The sequence below is a fragment of the Notothenia coriiceps genome, unplaced genomic scaffold (assembly GCF_000735185.1).
Source record: "Notothenia coriiceps isolate Sejong01 unplaced genomic scaffold, NC01 NC01_scaffold00037246, whole genome shotgun sequence".
NCBI classification, from domain to species: domain Eukaryota; kingdom Metazoa; phylum Chordata; class Actinopteri; order Perciformes; family Nototheniidae; genus Notothenia; species Notothenia coriiceps.
This window is the reverse complement of record NW_011369947.1, coordinates 1,037,817-1,045,086: the sequence shown is the minus strand read 5'-3', so window position 1 is coordinate 1,045,086 and position 7,270 is coordinate 1,037,817.

Here is a 7,270-nt window from a genome sequence, read left to right as displayed (position 1 = left end):
AATGCAAAGTGCATTTCAGCGAAGGCTCTGCAGATTATTGATGTTTCATTGTTGTGAGGGAAGGGAGTCTATGGACTTATTGCATCTTTCACATGTCACTTATCATTTTTTAGACTCGGCCACATGATTACCTTCATATCTGTTGGGACAAGGGAATAAGCTGCATTTTCAAAGCATAATCACTGCTCTCTAATTTATTGGTAAAAACTAATATTTCAAATATTGAAGGAGTGGAAGTGTGTCTATTCAATGATGAATATGGCAGATCAGATTTGTGAGAATAAAAACAAAAGTAGAAAAAAAACAAGATTTGACATTGGAAATGATGCAACGATGGATGTGCGTGTATTTATCCCTTTGCGTGTGCGTGTGAGAGAGAGAGAAAGAAAGAGGGAGGGAGCAGTTCATCCTTTATTGCTCCTGGAGAGCCATTTCAAAGCTCATTAATCAAAAACTCGTCGCTTTCAGACTCCTCGCTGATCCCTCCTCCTCCTGAACAAAGCATTTGCATTCCAGATCCAAGTAACACATTTCAAACCGAGCAGCCACAATCTTTAATGGTGGGGGAGCTTTAAAAAAAAAAAAATCTACTGTGTTCACATTTTCTGAGATGATACAACCTCGGATTTAAGAGCGCGTCAAGGCAAATACAATGCAAATCAGTGACTTTATCACCACAGCCACACTAAAAGTTATTCCTCAATGTGTCTCGTCACTCAAGAATAATCGTAAACCCCTAAACAACATAAAGCTTTAAAGTTGATTTCATCTCATTTTATAATGAATTTATTCCTGGATTTTGGCTGTGAGCTTCTAATAGGCCACAAATCATCTCAGTGTTCAGAGGAAGGCGGCCATTTTAACCCTGGGTGAGCTCTTTCTTCTTTTCATCCACTACCCCCCACCCCCCCCCATGCAGCTCCTGCACCGAGTCATTCACTGAGACAAAAAAACAACAATTGAAAATACATTTAATATTGAATCAAACATTGCTTTAAGAAGAACTAGATGCACATATTGGATATGTAAATAAATGATTCATAACATTTTTTCAAGCTAACCTATACTCTTCCACATGATGATGAAAATAGGTTTTTGTGGACAATTAAATCTCGGGCTGGAGCAGTTATCCTGACCCTCTGATTGGTCTTTAGCTCCGACAAAATTCAACAATGTGACTTCCAAAAATATGTTTTACCACTTTTTGAAATAGCAGCAGCATAGTTACTTTGATTATAGCTGCTTTGAAAAAAACACTACTTTAATAAGCGGTTGTGGAAAATAATTCTATCTGGCATTGCAGGGGATGTCATTTTGTAAACCTGTTTGAAGTAATGCTAAACATTTTTTTTTGCAATTTAATAACAAGTTAATCATAGCCATAATAAATAAGTAAAGCAACAGCAGCTTCGTTGGAGCAGGCAGTGCAGCAGTGAGCTTGATCCTGATTGGATAAAAGCAGAGCGGGCCACGCCCACTCAGCCTGCAGAGTAATATTAACATTTGGGAGAGTAGCCTACTGTAGGCGAACTATTAATGAAAGAGAGGTGTTAACAGCCATTGGCTCTTCTATACACAGGACAGAGGCAGCCGGTTATTCAATTAAAACGTTTTTTTCAGGTATCTTTTGTAATTTATGCAGTGATTATCGATAAAGAGCTAACAGCGAGCCATCTTTTCATTCAAAGTTTTTGAAGTAAAAGAGGTGCAGTCACAGCTGCTGCTTATATTAATTTATAGGCTGCAGGATGAATATATTCCCACTGCAACAACACAAGACAATTCTTTCATCAGACCTCGGATAAAGTTGGTGTGCACAGAACATATCGCGATGGTTCCTCTGTGAGAGCATTCATCTCCATCCCAAGGGCTCTTATGTTTCTACACGCACGGGAGATAGCAGCAGGAGTTTGTGCAAAGCGTCGCAGAAGAAATTAAGATGAGGTAGAAAATGTCTGGTTTTTTACTTTTATTTAACGCGTCCTGTCAAACGAGGTTATTGTGGATTATCATCGGATCAAGACTGCATTTCACAACAAAGCAGGTGATGGAAGTGAACGGAGGAAGGATTTTCAACTCAACAAAATCTGACAAAAACTATGAGGACTATTTCAGATATAAGCGTGGAGCAGAGGATGTGAGAGGAAAGTGGGTCGCAGGAATGCCTCGCTTTTATAACAACATCCCTTAAAAATCATTTATTTCATAGAGCAATAGTTTGTGTGTTATCGTGCTGCTATCTCTGAAACTGAAGTACTGTTAAGTGCAGGATTTATTATAGTTGGTGATTTAAATGTAATGTAATCCAACAGCCAATTCACAACTACCTTAAATACTTGAAGTTGGTTCAGTTTGATGGAAGCTTGCTATTAATTAATTTGCCACCTTTGTAAGATGATGATAAAGTTAGTTTACATTTCTGTGGAACATGTGCACGTTTACTTATTCACTTTGATTCAATTTGCATATGTTATGTCTCTTCCAGTCTGAACAACAAAACCATTTTAATGTAAACTCAATTTAGTGTTTAATTCCATTCCTACATGTTTCTATAGATAACAGGATGTCAATGTTAATATGAATGACATTTCTCACTGTTATTATGCCATTGAAAGTTGATAGATTAAACCACCAGTGACTCATTGAAATGTTAATGTATATATATTAATAAAAGAGAATGTATTGCTACCTGATATAATGTATTCTTTGTTTAAATAAAGGACTTAATAAGCCTTGAAATTGTGTGTTTTTGTATCTTATTGTCATTAACTCATCCAAACTATTAATTCAAGAGACATGAGAGCAAAAAGAGCTTCTTGTTTAATTCTTAAGGTGCAATCCCAGTGCACATTGAAGGGATTATATAAATACCCATAATTCTATTTCAGTCCATTACACTGACACACAGTATCCTATTTCTTTCCTGGTTTTGTGTTGATGTTCAGTCATTTTTCCACATCAGACACAAGGAGGAAGGAGAGCTGATCTGTATCACACACGCTGACCATCTGTAAATACTGACAGAAGATGTGAATGTTAGAGGACACCGTTGTCACAAGCCCTTCCTGTCCTCTGGCCCCTGCTGTCATTAAGGATTCAGAACACTGTGTGCAGATGAATGAGCAGCATCTGTGATGTTTGCAAACTTATAAACACAGCATTTTTCCTTCCAAAAGGAAATCTACAGAAGGGCTACATCTCATCCATGCATACTTAACATTTGTGTGCAATGGGCTACAACTGTCCTTCGGTTGGTATATTATTAAAGAGGACATGTCATATGGCAAAAGGCTCCATCCATGGGAGAACAACTGACTGATAGTGTTGCTGTTCATTCTGCATGGTCATACTCTTTTCCAGTCTCTATATGACCCATCATTACAAGTCAGCATTCACCTATTCAAACCAATGTCTACAGTGGCTGCCATACAAGGTGCCACCAGGGAGATCCCCTTCTCCACTCAAACAATGTTGACTATAACATTAGGAGCAATTTCTAGAACAACAAAAAAAAACACAACTAAAGCAACACTGCATTTTTTTTTACAGAAATCTACTACAGGGCTACATCTGTCCTTTTGTTGGTAAATTATTAAAGAGTGCATAATATGGGAAAAGGCTTTCCACATTCACATAGCAAAGTAAAATGCACATTAAATAAATAGTTTGTTAAATACATGACTCTAGCTAAGTAACAAATGCCTGATGTAGGGTTGCTGTTTATTGTGCATGATCTGGTAAATGGGCATGCAATTTTCCAGTTTCTATGACCCCGCATACAAGTCAGCATTCACCCATTGGCACACAGAGGCTGCCATACAAGGTGCCACCAGGGAGGTTCACTTTATACACTCAAACACATGTTGACTATAACAATAGGAGACATTTCTACAAAAAGATCCACAACTAAAGCAACGATAAGCTTAAGAATTCATCTTTACCCTGCCAGCTCCCACTCCCCTGCAGCTGACAGAAGTGGATTTCCAGTGAGATGTAGTAGGTGGTCCTGTGTTTTGCCTTAACAGCAGGCTTATGGGTACGTTTGCAAATATAAGGAGGGACCACAAAGCAAGATGAGGATTTATTGAAATCTAAAAATCTGAAACCTATACTTTAATACGTTAAGTTTTTAAACACCGATTCACAAAACACTGCAGAGAATAACTGTAGCTGAGGATCCTCCCTACATTGATCACGTATGTTGTCACAGAAACTGATGTGCGTGGATTTATCGCAGCTCTTATGTGTTAGTGATATTGATATAATTGTAACTATAATAAATGACTCACTCCTCTGGGTATGATTTAGAGGGCTTGGCCAAAAGGCTCTTCTCCTCCTCCTTCCTCGTGTGAGAGATAGCTCACTGGTGTGAGGAAACCTGAAGTAACTCATACATTACCCCAGCCTTGACTACAATGCTCTGGTAGTCTATATCAAAAAGTATTAGTGCCTCTACCCTTTGCTGATGCTCATATGGATTTCTTTCACGGCATTTTCTGTATGAAATTATGAGTGAATAAATTGCATCTTCATTTATCTTCCAAAAGCCCTTCTGTGGTGACTGCGATACTCAGCTCTCAGCGCTTTACATAATTATATTAGTCTTCTGCTACACCACAAAATTGATTGCCCAGGAAAATGAACCTGGCTTTGCTATAAATTACACCTATGGATCATAAGAAATGTGTTATTTTGTTTAAAATAGTACCTAATATAATTAGAGCTCTAATTCATGGCAAGCTACAAGTGTGCCTATTACAGTAACAGGGTTTGGAATTTAATCTGTCTGCTGGATAAAGAATGATCCTGTGTGGTTTTCATTTGTAATCCCAGACACATTATTTCAGTAAAATAGTCTGTGACTTTTAGATATGAGAGATGGATTGTTGAATGAATAAGTATATTCATAAGTTTCTGAATTAAAGTTCACTATTCATTCATGAAATGTGTGTCCTATGTAACTTTTCCCTCACAGTGGACGGAAACTGGACGCTGCTTAGTTGGAGGTCTTACCTTTGCTGAGGATGTGAGGTAGATCTCTATCAGTCTGACACACAGGATCTTCACTGGATGGCGTACACTGTGGTCAGCAGAAATAATATCCTAAAGGAAAACTCACTGTAGAGAAGATATATATCGTAAATATCAAAAATGGCTTGAGTATGGCATGAAAATCAATAGAAATGCTCATCTAAAGGATGTGGCGGGTGATATTTTCCTTATTCTCAAATCCAATAAAAAAACAACAACAATGTTTGTATGTCTCTCTAACATGTTTTACTTTCCCTGGCTTTGGCAATAAGCCTCAGTCGATTTGTTCCTACTGAATACGTTCATCATTAAATACCAATGACACATTATAGTTCCTTTCCTTAAACAGCTGGTACTGTGTATTTTAGGAAATGTTATTCAACCAGGAGTAAACAGCACATTGTTTGGACTATTTTCAGCGGCGGATTAATACACATTTGCTCTTTACAGCAAACGTATTTACAGAGGTATTATAGTACTGTAAGTGTGACTGAATTCAACTGCATGGCAATAGAGCGAGCGTGTCACCCAGTGCAGTGGTGTGTCGCTGATGTGTTTTTAATAGTTTTCGGACAACAACAGAGGAATAATATAGATCAGACATAAGGGGGCAACTAATTAGTTGGTTCAATTAGTTGTTGGTTTTTGTCTTTTCATGGAATTTCTTGAAAATAACAAAAATACAGAATATCGCTCGAGGTATCATTATCAAAAGTGAGCAATTTGGCTTTGTTTTGGGTTGAGCACACATAAGAGATTTCAAATATTAAGTGTGAGAAAGGATGTTCTTAAATCTTAAATGGTAACCTTGTAACACAAATCCTCTTCAAAATCAGTCTTACCAACACAGCTCGTAGTAGACTAGCATATAAGCTTATTTCTTTAAAGGAGTGTATACCTACTTATATTCTGAGTATAACTTAAAGACTCAATACTGACCAAGATGGGTCAGTTTTTTCTTTAACTGCAGTCTCCAATTCAGCATTTTACTTCACAAATGACATTTCTGGTAATCTCATTTCTTTTTTAGACAAGGCAAATTGTTCCATTTTGAAAGAAACATACAGGGAGAGTTTTCCTCTTGGTGCTATCCCCCTAACCATCCTCATTGTAAATGTTAAATCTCAGCATGCTTTGCCTCAATGTGAATCTTTCATTTCAAAATACCTAAATGCAAAGACACATATCCTACCCCTATTGTTCTCCTTACCTACAGCCCTCTGCATCACAATCTAAAACCCAGGAGCTCCGTGGCAATGTGCAGGGTTAAGTAATTCTGCACCATTGAGAAAGACATTTGATTTCATTTGTAGTGTGTCTTGCAGCGGGTGGAGGTGAGCCCACCTTTGGCTGCGGGAGAAGTGAAGCGGCATACATATCTAGTGTTGGGAGACACAAAATTGACAATGCATTTATCTTTGAATAATGTAAATGTCCTGAGAATACGGTGGCACTGGTCCTGGTGTGTCCGCCGAGGGCGCGGGGCTGTCAGACTCTGAGCTTCCTGGCCCTGCTGCAGCATAATGTGCCCCGCGGCCCCCCTGGAGCATCCCGCCGCTCGTCTCTGCTCCGCCTCAGGCCCACATTCCTGCTCCGGCACACTGCACTAGCTCCCCTCTTAATTTACACTCTGCTAGGAGAGGGAGTCGATGCAGAAAAGCCTGCCAAGAAGAATCTTATCGGCTCTCCCTCTTTAAAGGTGAGGTAGTTTAAAGAGCACGATACATCGAATAGAGGTAGCTGGATGATTCCTGCACATCCTGTCTGCTCATTTTATATAATATTTGTTGATCTACATGCATTACGCATACAATATAAGCTGTATGATAACATTACACATTTCCAGTGTTTGAACAGCTTCTATTATTTTAAGTAGTATTTCAATGGTCTTATGAATACTGTAAGTTATTCTGTCCAAGAAATGTGCGGCTTGGTGACTAAAACACGTATTGTTTAAAATGGATTGTTCCTGGCAGGCTGACAGTGCTGTTCAGTGAGGCAAAGTGCCAGTAAATTGTTTGTCTTCTGCAGTGCTGCCCTATAATTCTTCTGGGAACCAATGGCATTGTGTTTGCCAAAGAGAATAATGATAGATGGGATGAAATCAAACTGGAGAATTTTGGGATGCACTCTGACCACCAGGTATAATCTGAATACATTTGTGTCCCCATGCAGGAACAACGGCAGCAATTGTTCGTGCTTCTGTCTGCCCTGCCTCTTTTAATAAAACAGATTTTAT